This window comes from Rattus norvegicus, chromosome 5 (genome assembly GCF_021556685.1).
Source record: "Rattus norvegicus strain SHRSP/BbbUtx chromosome 5, alternate assembly SHRSP_T2T, whole genome shotgun sequence".
NCBI lineage: Eukaryota > Metazoa > Chordata > Mammalia > Rodentia > Muridae > Rattus > Rattus norvegicus.
In genome coordinates this window covers 2,952,566-2,964,729 of record NC_141538.1, presented here as the reverse complement: position 1 = coordinate 2,964,729, position 12,164 = coordinate 2,952,566, and the positions used below count along the sequence as shown (strand labels likewise).

Here is a 12,164-nt window from a genome sequence, read left to right as displayed (position 1 = left end):
ATGGTGAATTCAGTTTTTTCCCAATTGGACGCACTTGTAATAATGTACTTTTCAAAATATAGCAAAATTTTCAAAAACGAATCTCAACTTCTAGGCGAATTCAGTTAGTTCCCAATAGGACGCGCTTGTAATAATTGTACTTTTCAAGATAGAGTAAAATTTTCTTGATTGGAATCTCAGTATCTAGGCGAATTCCATTAGGTCCCCATAGGGCGCGATTATAACAAGTGTACTTTTCAAGATATAGCAAAATTTCATGAACGCAATCTAAATTTCTAGGCAAATTCAGTTACTTCCAAATAGGACACACTTGTAATAAGTGTACTTTTCAAGATATAGCAAAATTTTCACGAACGGAATCTCTAAGTTCCATGGCCAATTCAGATACTTCCCAATAGCACACACTTGAAATAAGTGTAGTTTTCATGATAAAGCAAAGTTTTCATGAATAAAATCTTCGTTTCTTTGCAAATTCATTTAGTTCCCAATAGGAAACACTTGGAATAAGTGTATATTTAAAGATATATCAAAATTTTCACAAACGGAATATAATTTCCATGGTGAATTCCTTGCTTCTCCTGGCTTGCTCAATTTGCTCTCTTATAGAACCCAAGAACTCCAGCCCAGGGACAGCACCACCCACAATGGGCTGGATCTTCCCCTCTTGATCACTAGTTGAGATCACTGCCTTGCAGATCGGTCTCATGGAGACATTTCCTCAACTGAGTCTTCTTTCTCTGTGATAATTTCAGCTTGTGTCAAGTTGACACACAAACCAGCCAGTATAGTCACTTACCCCAGAATCCCCTAATGTACCTTAAAACAGGCCTACAAGCTCATTGGTTGTCTCTCTGACTTGCTAATGAGGGACTTCAGCATGCTGGACTTCTGCAGAATAAAACACTCAATGTCTTTTCATACTATATGAGTCCGAGTATCATTCTTTGGCGAGCCATGGGCCCTCATACTTGTGACTATTATGTAAAATGTTTGAGATGTTCTAACTTAGATCACAACAACCCTAAAGGTGCAAAGGTCATCTGACAGCATCTGAAACCTGTACCAGAGATTTCCCTTCTGTGGTATTAGCTAATTTAACCTAATTTCCTTATTAATTCACTTAGTAAATTAATTCAGGACTATTTTTTCTTTTATTATTATAAAAGATCATGGGACTACTCCTCTAGTGTCAGGTCCAAAAGAAACTCCAGTTCCCCGAATCCCAAGAGGCAGTCCAATGAGCTCAGCCTGTGGCAGTCAGGTAAGAGTCAGCATTCCTCTGGAACATGTGAAACTAGCTTCTGTTCCCCTTACCCAGCAGAAGGGACACATGGGTACCTGTGGTTCCCATTACCATGTGAGAGCTCCAGGCTTCTTCAATGTTATAGGTAATCAGGTACTAGTGCACATTTCAGAGTCCAAGCCAGCATCCCAGCCTCCTCAGTTCACAGGCTCCCTGACCCCAGCCAGTCAAATTCCTTACAACCCTGCGAGTCTCCCTGTTTTCTCTGTTCTCTATGCTCCTGCAGAGAGTCTGGCCCTGTCCAGAATGTTGACCATGTTCAGTTTACAGCTTTCTTTTTCTGCTCTGGACTCTTCTAAATGCCTCTGGCTGGTCTCTCTCTCTCTCTCTCTCTCTCTCTCTCTCTCTCTCTCTCTCTCACTCATCATATATCCAGCAAATTGAATCCACATTTCTGGTCACAGTTATTTGACTCTTAGCCTGTTGGAAGCAAGTGCTTTGTTTTGTGCCAATAGCTGTATGTGTAAAATGCACATCAGAATACAGAGCTTAATATGAAATACATCAGTGTTAATGACATCATTAGTAAATGTCTTTATACTGATTATATGTTAAATGATAATGCATTGACTAGAACCATGATATATGACTCAAATTTCACTCATTTCTTTTGACCTATTATTTTTAAAATATAGGACTATTAGAAAATTTGAAATCACAAATGTGATTTGTATTTTATTTCCATTATGCGGGGCTGGTCTAATTTTTTTCTTTTGCCTAACCTTTAAAAAAATGCCTTTTCATACAAGAAAGTTATGTTTCTCCCCAGTGTCTTTCCATTGTGGCGGAAAGGGATCCATGAACCACTGGTGACATGGTTCCTTCCTCCAGTAGGCTTCTCTGCTTTACTAAGTGGCTCCCAAGCTTGTCCTGTTGCAGAGCCCTACTCATAAGGCTTTTTTGACTGGAGACTTAATCTAGGGCCACCAGATAGCTAGCACACTGAATTCCTGTCTCCATCTCCTGGCTCAGTGTTGCTGATGCATGCCATTTCTGGTGACTCTGGAGAGCAGAGCCTCCTGCTGGGCTCCCTGAAGGGACAATGAAGAGAGCCTTCCGAACCCTCCCTCAACTCCAACTGAAGAATGAAAAGAAAAAAATGTTCTAAGGAGCCCCTGGGAAGTGTGGGGGAGCCCTGCTGTTCTGTAAAAGGCAGTTTAAGGAAAAAACTTCACAGAAAACCAGTTATTACCTCTTAAGATCTTTCCTTTAACCTATATCACACTGTTCTGTTCTTTCTTTTTTCTTAGAGAGGAACAAAGCAGTGTGTGATAAATTGTATATTCTTCCTGTGTTGCCCTTGGAAGCAGCCCAATGAGTCCATGCAGTCTCAGACAGAATGATTGGCACGGAAATCCTTCCAGGGCAGAGTGGTGTGGGTTCAGGAAAATTGAAAGGAATGTGAAGGAAGGGCAGCTGAACCTACACACAAGAATCCTGTCAGTTTACAATGCTCCTGAAAGAGTTTCCTAGGCCATTTCTGATTCCTCCTGGCTTCAGACTTCTTTCTGTTTACCAGGGGAATCAAGACTGAGGTTTCCTGTGGACAGTGCACGTCTGCTAGTTCCTGGTTTTAGCCATTTTGTGCTGTCTGCCTCCTCCCATATTCCGTATCTTTGAGTGGAAAGTTTTATACACAGTGGTTAATTTTATCCCAGTATTCTGTATGGTTAAGAACATGGATTCTGGAAGCACACAAAGTCGGAGGTAACAACAAAGGCTGTACTGACCTAAACTGTTTTATTCAGGGTTACCACTGCCTTGCTGAAACCACAAGGAGAGCAATCTGCGGAGGAAGGGGATTTCACCTCATAGTGCATCAATGAAGGAAGCCAGGACAGGAACTCAACAGGGCAGGAACCTGGAAGAAGGAGCTGCTGCAGAGGCCATGGAGGGGTGCTGCTTACTGACTTACTCTTCATGACTTGCTCAGTGTGCTTCCTTTTGGCACCCAGGCCCACCAGCTCTGGGATGGCCCCACCCACAATGGGCTGGGTCCTCCCATATCAGTCATTGAGAAAATAACTTACAGTCAGATGTTATGGAGGTATTTTCTCAAATGAGTTTCCCTCCTTTCAGATAATACTAGCTTGTATTAAGTTGACACAGAACTAGCTAGCCAAGTCTCCCTTCCTCTGTAAATGGGAGGACTGACCCTCTGCAGAGACTTTTGTTGTGAATGAGACTGTTAGTTTCAGTAATAGAAGTGGGCAAGGAATGGCTCAGAATTCAAGACGCTAAAGCTAGCTTAGGGTAAGGGAATTAGCTTCCTGGTTGGCAGCACCCCAAAGTCTCCACATGGCTGCAGTTTTACTCAGTCAATTATTCTCTGCAGAAATAGCTTCTTCTCTGGAGAAGGAAACACCCACGAACCACCAAACTTGACCATATGGCTAACGCTCACACAATCAGTTGCTCCTCTCCCTTGGGGAGACTGTTCCCACACCTAGGTACATTTTGCTCTCTTTTAGAAACCCACATTTGTACTCTCCTGTGTACTTTCTTCTGAGAGTGTCTCTTTCTGTTAAGTCTTATGATTAAGCCCATAATGAAATATGTTTAATAAAAGTCTCCAACCCTTCTTTATAAACTGTTTAAACCCAAAATTATTTTTATTATTGAAGCTGTGAATCCTGGTTTGTCCTTAGTCAAGGTTCCTAAAGTTCCCAGGGAACTCATCAAGTTACCAAGGTCAGCAGCATGGAGTTGTGTCTCTGTCCCCTCACTGCTGAGGTGTGCTGGCATTTGAGAAGCAGCTATCATTGAGAAGTTAGTTCCTTTAGTATACCTGGGGAAAAGGACCAACCTCATCCTGGCAAACACAGGGACACAGAGGAGAAAACTACTTACTAAATTTGATGCAAGCCTTCTTAAATTCCCCAATTGGATCCCACTTATTCCTTTATCATCTGATCTAAGCTGACCTCATGCCTGTCCACTCTTTATCACAACCATGTCAACAAAACAAAACAAACAAAACAACAGCAGCAGCAGCAACAACAACAACAACACATTTGCTGCTCCATTGTGTCTTCATTTCTTTATGATCATTACTGGGAAATTCAGGCTGCCTTTCTGAGAGCTCCTCATCTCATAGATAAAAGAACTTAACAAACTCAAGAGGAAGCTGAAGGCCCATTTTATGGGGTTTGAGAGGACAGTATCAACAAGGCAGGCACCATAGAACTTCCTCAACTAGCAGGAGAGAAATGGGCAAAAGAAGAAAGAAACCCATGCTTTCAGGGTTAGATATAAAGAAACCAAGCAGGCTCAACATGGAGACCTGCAGAATAATATTCAGGGGCATGGAAGACAAGGGGATGGGTGGGTAATGGGTAGGTAGTGGTAGGTGGTGGGTGGTGACTGGGGGAGGGGGACATGTCTTCCAAGTTAGAGACCAAGAAAGCAGGCAGGTTCAATATGGAAGCTTGCAAAATCAGATGCATTGGCTTGTGTGGGTGGGGGTGTCTTCAGAGAGAGTAGGAATGCTCCCAATATTATGGCCAACAGATTAGGAATGTTTTCAGTAGTTATAAGGGGTGATGTAGAGGGGTCAGGATGATAAAAATTACAGTTTTTTAGTTAGAACTTGCAAAGATGTCAGACTTAGTGATGGTGAATTTTTGTCAGGATTTCTGTTGCTATGATAAACACAAGGACCAAAGCGAGGTGGAAGGGAGAGGTTTATTTCATTTTAAAGCTTGTCCTTCATCATTCATGGAAGACGGACAGAGCAGTAACTCAAGGCAGGAAACTGGAGGCAGGAACAGAAACAGAGGCTGGGGAGAAAAAGAAAGCTTATTGGCTTCTTGCTCATGGCTTGCTTCCTTATACTACACAATAACCCCTATCTAGGTGGCCTCACCCACAGTAGGTTGGGCTCTCCTGCATTAGTCCTTAATCAAGAAAATTCCTCCACAGACTTCTGTATAGGCCCGTTTAAGGGGAGAATTTTTCAAGAGAAGTTCCTTCTTTCCTGTTGATCCTGATTTTTGCCAAGGTGAACAAAAAGAAAAAATAAATCTAACCAGGACAATCTGTAAGCAGCTGCATCAAGGGAGGGGCTCCCTTGATCATTGAAGGGATAGTTATCTCTTGTATCCTTTTAAGGTCTTTAGATGACTTATGTTTCAAGGTTATAGTTTTTGAAGTTTGTTTTCTGTCCATGTGATTGACAAGCCCATCTGAATTAATTTTATGGGAGGAGCCGAAGGTATGCATCTATATTACAAGTCTTGAATAATTCAGATTGTCATGTTTCCACTCAGAGAGAAATATATAATTCATATCTTATTCTTTGACCAAAAATCATGTAAGGGGCTGGAGCGATAGCTTAGTGGTTAAGAGGACCAGCTGCTCATCCACAGCACCCAAGTTCAAGTCTCAGCACCCAGTTCATGACTCATAATCTTTTGCAGGATATAAAAACACCTAAATGAAATGTAAAAAACAATGATATTGATCCTGGTAACACACATACCTAAATCACAGCATTTGGAAGGCAGAAGCCCAGAGATCTCTGTGAGTTCTAGGTCAGCCTAGTCTACATAGTGAGTTCTTGGATAGCCAGAGATGCACACTAAATTGTTCCAAATATATGCCTTTAAGAAGAAATGATATTGAAGCTGTAGCAAACAAAAGTGTCCAAATTCTCCAACAAGGAAAAGATGGGACAGATGCCCTGTTGAATTACATCAGATATTTTAAGACTTTGTGTGTGTGTGTGTGTGTGTGTGTGTGATGTACTTATTACGGAGAGAGTCCATTTATACCTTCGGGAGAGTGAGCTCATGTGTGTGCATGTGTGTAGAGCAGCATTTTGCAATTTGTGGATTGCAGCCCCTTTGTAATGTCATAGTTAGGGGTCACCACAACACAAGGACTCTATTAAAGGGCTACAGCTTTAGGAAGGGTGAGAAGCACTGATATACAGGCTAGACATCTATATTGAATGTCTTTCTTTTATTGTTAAGACTCTATTGAATAGCCAGAAGAATCCTGATCAAAACCACAAATGCTCCCTGTACCACATTACCTAATGTCAAAATTAGACAGAGTTGGGATAACAAAAGACAGGATTTTGTAGAAACACATACATTATGTGTCAATGGAATAGAACAGAGGACTGAGAAATAAGCCATGTAGTCACAGCCATCTGATTCCTACTTAATAAATGTGTGTTGGAGAAAAGGTATTCTTAAACAGGTGATGTCAGGCAAATTGAGTAGCTACACATTGAAGAGTAACACTAGATCCCCATCCCTCCTGCTCTATGAAAATCAACTCAAAATGGATCAAAGACTGTAACTTAAGCCCCCAAAGTATTCTTGAGAGGATATCTTTGCTCAATCATTCATCTAACCTAGAATAAATCTACATCCTATAAAGAAGTAAAGTAGGGAAGGACAGTGTGGCACATTCTAATCCTAACTCAAGTCACCATAAACAGGTAAAACTCTGTTAGGTCAGGCCATCCTCTTTACATAGCTTGTTTTAGACCATCTAGGGCTTTACAGTAAGATCTTATCTAAAAACAAAACTAAAATAAAACAATGATAGCTAATAAGCAATATAATTAGTAGATGAGCAAATGATCTGAATAGAAATTTCTGTCTGTCTATAAGTCTGTCAGTTTCTGTCTCTCTGTGTCTTTGTGACTCTGTGTCTCATGCGTGAACATGTGTGTGTGTGTGTGTGTGTGTGTGTGTGTGTGTGTGTGTGTGTGTGTATTACTTGGGCCTGCACCCAGAACTGGATGCTGGGTAAATATTCTACCACTAAGCCACACTTCCAGCCCTCAACTGCTAAACAGATGTACAGAAAACCAATAAATGTGATTTTAGCAACCAAGGAAATACAATTAGAAACTCCACTGAAATTCCATGTCACCCCAGGGAAAATGATTATTCTGTATGTAAAGCAACTTAGATCCTGGCCTGATGACCCAGGTTCAATACTTAGAACCAATGTAAATGTGGGAGAAGGAACCAATTCATACAGACTCTCTCTGACCCTCAGCTCTGCCCTGTGGTACACATATTCCCTGATATAAATATCACTCACACATCCAAATACTATTTCTGTTTTTGGTTTTTAATACAGAAATAAATAGATATAGGTTTATATTGCTGATAGGAATGTAATGGCTGTAGAGAATAATATGGAGGTTACTGAAGGAACTAAAAACAGAACCACTATCATAATCCACATGTACTACTCCTGGTGGATACTCAAGGGAAAATATGAAGTCGGCCTCAGAGTTTATCAGTACATGGACAGGTGAAAAATTATTTTTTCCAGAAATGCCTGATGTCTAGAGTGTGCCTGTGACTGAGCCTCCAGCTTATGTGGGACTCAGTTCTGGATCCAAACTCCCTATTCCTGCAGGACCAGAAAGTACCTTTCAACCACATTTCCAGCCCAGTGGCCTTAGAGGTCAGTTCAGGGCCTGAGGATTGGTTCCAGTTTGCTCAGGGTTCCCTTGAAATACTGCAATTTTGCTTCCAGTGGTATCTGACATCCATGTGGGTATGAAATCCTGAAGTCTGAGGTGCCAAAGGTTACTGCCAGGCCTCAAGTCTTTCTTTCTATGGTTCTAGAGGTTACTTTGTGCCTGTAGCACTGTGTTCAGTCCCATGATTGTAGACAGACTATCTGGTCTGAAATTGAGTATCCAGACTCCAACAGGATTTTAGAAATCTGTGAGTCTAGTCTTTTTGAGTTCAAGGCCATACTGGTCAACAGATCGAGTTCCCAGAGAACAAGAGCTACACAGTGAAACCCTATATTAAAAAAGAAAGGAAGGAAGGAAGGAAGGAAGGAAGGAAAGGAGAAAAGAAAAGGAAAGAAAACTAAAAGAAATAATCCTAAAAGCAGCATGAAAGAAAACAATAGCTAACAAAGAACTGAATCTTGAAGCTGTGCTATACTCTGGGAGCTAGAGATCTGAGATTAATGTCTTACCTTCCATCTCATCTCCAGCAGGGAGTGGTTGGGAGCATAGTCCTTCATTTCAAAGCTCAGGCTTTCTCCTCTGGTCAGGCGGCTGCCTTGTTCCTGAGATTCATGCTAGGGGCTTCTGTATTTAATATTCCTGTAGCTCTTCCTCCTTGGTATTTCTGCAACTGGGTTTGAATAGGCAAAGGCCACCAAACCTTGTATTCCTCTTGAAGTATTCCTGGATTAGAAGTTAACTCAGAGCAAACCAGCAATTAGTAGTAATCAGCTCAGCTATTTACAGGTATGCATGTAGAGTCTCTCCTGAATTATGAAGTGCATGTGCGCTCTCAAATAGAGAATAGAGAAGTGGCCATCTGTCTTTCCACCCTGTCTTCCCCAATGGTTATCAGGATCCTGTGCAATCTGAGTATCCTGGCTTCTTAGATGTTCTCCTGACTCTAAAGTCTCCATTGTCTGGTGTTATTCCCATATTCTGGGAAGAACTCAACTGTGTTCTGAAGGATACACAGGGTTATTGAAAGGAGATGAACATGAATGAGCCTTCTAGACATAGAACAAGCTGGCACCTGGGAAGAAGCAGATTGGGCTGAAGAACAGTGTTTTTCAGGCATCCATCATGCCAGTGACATAAGGTGGTGGAAATTAGGAAGGTAACCTGAGCAAGGTTTCCATGTAGAGCCAGTGGGTTATCTAGGAGGCAGCTAGAAATTTTAACCCAGAGCTCAGGGAGTTGTTCTCAGTACATCCTCTCCGAACTCACTTTGTCATGCCTGCATTAGGTTTAAAATGGACCTAACTCATCCACTAGACAGCAACAATGATGCATAAAAAGGCATAGTCTACTTGAGTTCTCAAACTCAAAAGCACCCAACACAATTCCAGATCCAACCCAGATCACTTAAAAAGCAATTTTAAAAGGGAATGAATGCTGCCATTTATCAAGAACTTAAATGCAGGACAATTCCATTTATTACCCCTAGAAATTCATTTATTGTGTTTGGGTTCTCAAGATGGTGACTCCCTATGTAACTGACGAGACCGGCGGCAACTACATTGCCTCAACACAGAGACCCGATGGGACATAGCACAAGCAGCTGAGGGTCAAAGAAGGATACGTGCTCCAAGAATCCCAGTCTATGAAAACAAGTATGTGAAGTTTTTCAAGAGTAAACCAGAACTTCCCCCAGGGCAGAGCCTTGATGATACCACCCAGGTCACCCCATCCAGACCTGACAGTGGTGAAGCAGGCCTCTCCAAGACAGCCAAACACAACCTGAAGCAGAAGGAGAAGAGGAGGCAGCAGCAGGAGAAAGATGTAGAGGCCTTGAACAGGACTCTTTTTTTTCCTTTTCTTTTTTTCGGAGCTGGGGACCGAACCCAGAACAGGACTCTTGATAAGGTGTCTCTGAGAGACTCAGCCCAGACACCCAGTGCTCACCATGGCCCCCAAGCCACATCTCTAGCTACCTTCCATGCACCCGACTCTGTTGGCACCACAGAGAAAGCCAAGAAGATCGAGAACCTAAGGAAGAAACTGATAGGTGGAGGAGCTTCAGTAACACCTCCAGGCCGGGCAGTTCAGCAGAGAACAGCTGAAGAAGCTGACATGGCACAAGGTTCTGGAGGAGGAGCTGGAGAACTTGGAGTTGGGCCTGTGAGGCTTCAGGAATAGGGGAGTGGACTGAAGAACGAACCATGGGGTTCTCTGGGGTCCAGGGAGCATGGGCCACAGCAGTTGGGGGGCACCCCCATACTGGCTCACTTTCCCCTCCTATGGCCCGTCTCTGTCCTCTAGATCCTAGGATCTCTCTTCTTCATCCCTTCTCCTTCTCAGCTCCAATTTTTGAACTTTTCCCTTCCATCCCATTGTTCACAATCTGAGTGTTGACCCCAGGTACCTCTGCTGCTGATCTGGGTGTCTTGTTGAAAAGGAACCCCCGGAGGGTGGGAGTCTGTCAGGGATCTGTGGCTGAGTGTACGAGGAGTACCCAAGTTATGGAGTCTTGGTTCCTGTTCAGTGTTTATGAATAACTTCCCTGACCACCCGAACCACCATCACCTCCTCCTCCTCATCTTCCTCATCTTCCTCCTCCTACTCTCCTTCCTTCTCCCCCTCCTTTTCATCTTTTATTTAAGAAAGTATGAATAAATTCTTGTAGACACCAAAAAAATGTTCATTTATTGTTTGTAGCAAACCTATGCTCTGTTGAGATATAGTGGTTTCCATAGATTTATTTATTCGCTTGTATTTGTTTGTTTGTTTTTATGTCCACAGGTGTTTTGCTTGCATGTATATCTGTGCACTAGTGTGTGACTGGTGCTTAGAAAGATCAGAAGAGGGCATGAGATCCCTGGCACTAGAGTTAAGGAGTGTTGAGGGCTGCCACGTGGGTACTAGGGCTCCAACCCAGGTCCTCTGGAAGAGCAGCCACTGTACTTAACTGCTGATTCATTTTTCCAGCTCATTTCCATATTTCAAATACAGAAAAGTGAAAATCTTGGGATTAACCATCCAGGTAGACAAGGCCAAACAATGACCACACCCAGCTGTATAGGCTATGAACTTTCATTTTCTTTTGTTTGTCTCCCATGATCTGCAAAGGGACAACCTATGTCTCATAAGATGAGAAGGGCCTGAATACATAGCCCTATTTTTATTGAAGCGGGGAATGTTGGGAGTTCCTCCCCTAGAAATCTATCAATGTGAACTTTTTCAAGATCTGATCAACTTGTGAGGAATTAACCCAGCACCATTGGTCACAAATTCATTTTTTTCAGTATTTTTTTCATTTATTGAATTTTTTATTTATATTTCAAGTGTCATTTCCTTTACTTGTTTCCTGGACATAAGCCTTCTATGCCATCCCCCTTCCCTGCTTCTATATTGGTGTTCCCCATCCAATTTGTCACCCCCCATATACACCTACACTGGCGGATCCAGCCTTGGCAGAACCAAGTGCTTCTCCTTCCTTTGGTGCCCAACAAGGCCATCCTTTGCTACATATGCAGCTGGAGCCATGGATCAGTCTATGTATAGTCCTTGGGTAATGGTTTAGTCCCTGGGAGCTCTGGTTGGTTGGCATTGTTGTTCTTATGGGGTTGCAAACCCTTTCAGCTCTTCCAATACTTTCACTATTTCCTCCAATGGGAAGCCCAGTCTCAGTTCAATGTTTGCTGCTAGCATTCACCTCTCAAGAGGCAGGACCACTGAAATGCAGATGCTTCATTCCTTGTTAAAAGGGAGAACAAATATATTCATAGGTGGGGATATGGAGGCAAAAGTTTGGAGCAGAGACTGAATGAATGCCGATTCAGAGACTGCCCCACATATGTATATAGGCTCTATATATCTATATATCTCTATCTCTATCTCTATCTCTATTTATCTATATCTATCTATATATGTGTGTATATGTGTGTGTGTGTGTGTGTGTGTGTGTGTGTGTGTGTGTGTGTGTATAACCAAAAGTAGATAAGATTGATGAAGCTAAGGAGTACATGAGGACAGGAGCCTGCTGTAGCGATCTACTGGAAGGCACAGACAAATCATGTCAATTACAGAGGCGAATGCTAGTAATAAATCATTGAGCTGAGAACTGAACCCAAGATGGACGAATTAAAGAAAGGGTTAAAAGAGCTAAAGGGACTTGCAACCCCATAAGAACAACAATGCCAACCAACCAGACCTCCCAGGGACTAAACCACTACCCAAGGACTATACATGGACTGACCCATGATCCAAATGCATATGTAGTAGAGCATGGTCTCATTGGGCACAAATAGAAGAAAAATTGGTCTTGTCTACCTTGGACCCTCAGTGAAGGGGAATGTCAGGGGTCAGGAAAGGGCGTCGATGGGAAAGGGAACACGTTATAGAAGAATGGGGGTGCGATGGTATGGG

General features: G+C 42.5%; 1 pseudogene; it reads left to right on the top strand.

Annotated features, from left to right (window-relative positions):
* The first annotated feature begins 9,262 nt into the window (after positions 1-9,262).
* On the top strand, positions 9,263-10,805 carry LOC148005564 (partner of Y14 and mago pseudogene; annotated as a pseudogene).
* The last annotated feature ends 1,359 nt before the right edge of the window (positions 10,806-12,164 follow it).